Raw genomic sequence first — 3,782 nt, 5'->3', positions numbered from 1 at the left:
CTGGCCTACCCTTCGGCTGCCGATTGGTAAAAGTGTAGCTAACGGAACGCGTCCCTCGTTTTGCACTTAACAAGTTCGCGTAGGAAACATTTCGCGGAACATTTATTCTCAAACGAAAGCAATACGAACGTTAACTTTAGTAATTTTAATCTTATTGTACACATTTAATTTACAGAAAATTAGATCGCTTAATAATCTTTTGTTAAAGGACAATTCTTTAGCTGCTCCTTCGTTTTATCAGACAAGCAATTGTATTATAATTGTTTGGATAGAAAATTCTATCGTATTGTTCCATCTATTCCGTTCGATCTAAAAATCCAAGTAGATTTTATTTCAGCCCTGCAATTGACAAAATTGTTTTCAATATCGAAGCGTTGATCAATTCTTCTTTCTCTAGCTTTTTATCGTGAACCCTTATTTTTTACTCATCATTGAGAACTTGAAAATAATATCCTGTAATTTCGAAACATATATCGTCAATCTTTTATTGATGTATCTGAAGATATGAGCTCTGGCTGTGCATTCAAAAGAGTCGTTACCGTCAGAAATGCCTACACTGAGAAAAATGTCCGATTAAATATAATCGGATAATCCAATTACATGATAACAAACGGATATATCCGATTAAATTGTATATCCGATGAAAAATTTGATCGGTTTTTCAATGAAATTTCATCGGTAATTGCATTTCATCGGATAAATTTCATCGGATATATCCATAATTTAATCGGAAAACGTAATCGGAAAAATTAACCATCGGACATACTATTTAATTGGTTTATCCGATGAAAATTTTTCTCAGTGTACAGTTCCCGCTGAGATGAAGAATGGTTTCTGTCCCCTTGATCACGAACTAACGTAACGTAATTCTTCTCCTTCACTGAGAAAAATAACCAATTAAATATAATCGGATAATCCAATTACATAATAACAAACGGATATATCCAATTAAATTGTATATCCGATGAAAAATATGATCGGTTTTCCAATCAAATTTCACCGGTAACTGTATTTCATCGGATAAATTTTATCGGATGTATCCATAATTAAATCGGAACACGTAATCGGAAAAATTAACCATCGGAAACGCTATTTAATTGGTTTATTCGATGGAAATTTTTCTCAGTGTTTGTATCTAAAGAGTTAAAATAGAGTTTAGTCCTCTCCAAGTTAAAGATTCGTTAGTATAATAAATACCTGTTCATATTCTCTAGACTGTTCACAGTAACGCAACAGTGCCATTGAAATGAATCAGTATCTCAAAAATTTGTCGCAATCTTAAAGCGTCGTTGCTCGCGATACGAATTTTGAGGAGAGACCGGGACAACTCGGCTCTTCGGCGACGGTAATTGGCTTTCTTACGTTCGTCGTGCATCCGGTCTGGCGTAGGCTCATTACTGGTAAACAAGAGCGCTATTAAATCGATACGTGCCCCCTCTCGGTGCCGCATGACGGGAATATCGTTGTTGCGGAAGACTCGCAGCGGTCCCCCTTAAAAATCCGCCGATGACTCACGGCGGTCGCGGCCGACGCGCGCGCCGGGCAGGTACCACCTATTTTATCGGACGCGTTATCGCACCCTCGCGCTGGAGACCGCTGCTGAAATGTCCTCGATTTATTACCAAATGTCACGTGTGTGTGCGTGCGCGAATGCGCGAGTCGTGCGTGCGTGCGTTTGCTCTTTGCACGTGCCGCTGAAACGCTGTCGCCACCACGGCGGCGCTTCCGTTCGTTTATACTTCCTCTTTCGTTCTCACGCTCACGTAGAATTTGTAAGATTATCCCGGCTGGCCATCCGTGCAACGGAGATTTATTTCATAGCAAGTGTACTCTCGAGGGCTGCGTCTCAATCGTTTGAGACTCTGACTCGTATACTTTCGCGTTTGAGACTCTGACACGTGTACTTTCATCTTTCGATTTAATTCGTTAGCATTTATAGTAATTGGAAATCGTTGATCGATTTAAATGTGTCCATTCGTTGACGTCAATGATTCCATCTAAACGAAACTGTTATACGTTCGAAAAAAAGAAACGGCAAGCGCAGGGCAAGTGGTAAAGCGGTGTATGAATTCTCATATTAGGTTGAAATTATTGGGAACAATAACATTCATAAGGCTCCGACGTGAAATCACAATGGACAAAAGAATAAAGGATATAAGAGCCAAGGTGGTAGTGTCTAGATGATTTTAATTTTTATTGCGAAAAATTTACCTCCAAGGTTTGAACCCGGACCTCCCTCTCACTAGGAAAAAATTATTGGGCTACCTACATCTTGCTCGGACATAAAAGGCGTTCTCGTTTCCTATTTGGCTTGCATCATAATATTTGAAAATAATAGCGTCGCATTTTGTGCCGTGCTTTATTTATTTTATATTTATTTTACTTTTTATTTATTATTTGCGCGGACTCGGCCAACAGAGGCTCTTTGCCCGGCGAAGCGTCGATTAATCGACTAATCTCCGAAGCGTGGAACGTGCCGGGCAGATACTGCGATAATCGAAAATTCACGACGCCCCGAGTTACGGGTACGACTGCCCGAAATACAGTAATCAAATCAGCTCTATCCCCTTTTTAATTAACCCTCGCCGCGGCTGCTTCGCAGTCAATCTGATCAAACATCATCGCCCTCTAAACAGGAGGAATGGAGGACCCCTTTCAGTCTGTCTCTCTCTCCCTTTTTCCCTACTTCTCTCTTGACGAGTCCCTTTTTTTCGTTGTAAATTCGCGTCCCGCTGTTTGCTTTTGGGATGGCGAAGGCCACAGTGGATCCCGCCTCTTTCTCTTTCTCTCGCAAGGATCTCCCACCGCCCCTGCGTGTCCGCCTCTCCCTTCCCCATCGTCCTTTCGACGTATACCTTTCTTGTGCACACTATAATACGCTGGCGGGTCCAGGATGGCGGTGAGTCAGTTTCTGACCTGCCGCCGTCTTGCCGCACAGTGCACATAACGCACACCGACGCAGCGCAACGCCGAGGCTCCTCTTCATGCACGTGCTATACGCAGGATACACGTGTCGCAGTCAGGGGACGAGGCTGCTTCCTTTGATGTTTCCTCCTACGCTCTTATTTCTATTGATTTTGCGACCAAGCATTGCGATATCGAGTTTCGACGTCACTCGCGACATAATAACCGGCTGCGACGCTGTACCCCGAAATTAGTTCGCGGCCCCACGGAGCGGTTTGCCAAGAAAATTCGTCAAATCGTTCGTCATGCGCACAATTTGACAATTTCACTTTACTTGTAGATTAATTTGTTTGCGATTTTCGGCAATTGAGATGCCAACCACTGATACAAAATTCGGTAAGCTATTTACAAGGTTAGATTTTGACAAGTTACATTTTTGCAAATAAGCTTATATATGTATATATATATTTATTTGTATATATACATATAGTGTTTATACAGGGTGTCCTGAAATTCGCGAATCAAAATACCATAGCAAGAATGTCGTCGAAAAAATAAATTAAAAAGTTATTTGCCATTTTTCGTTCCGAGCAGTAGTTTTTTTAGATAAAAAGATTCAAAACAGGCCAATCATACGTTACGGTTGAACGGAAACCTATCCGTGAGTCGCGCGTCAATGGGTGCTTTCCAATTGTAATATCCCTAGACACTTTCGTGCACACGGCGACACAAATGGCGTTCCAATTGTCACAAATATCGACACACCTCTACACATTCGTACTCAGCCTGAGGGCTACTAGTCGGCTGTGTAAACTTGTGTTTTCTAGTGACAAATAATAGTTACTAAGTACGGCGGCTACAAATGGTCGGCATATTCC

This window comes from Vollenhovia emeryi, unplaced genomic scaffold (genome assembly GCF_000949405.1).
Source record: "Vollenhovia emeryi isolate VEMERY1.0 unplaced genomic scaffold, V.emery_V1.0 DF939216.1, whole genome shotgun sequence".
NCBI classification, from domain to species: Eukaryota; Metazoa; Arthropoda; class Insecta; order Hymenoptera; family Formicidae; genus Vollenhovia; species Vollenhovia emeryi.
The sequence above is the reverse complement of the archived record's forward strand: the minus strand, read 5'-3'. Positions refer to the sequence as shown.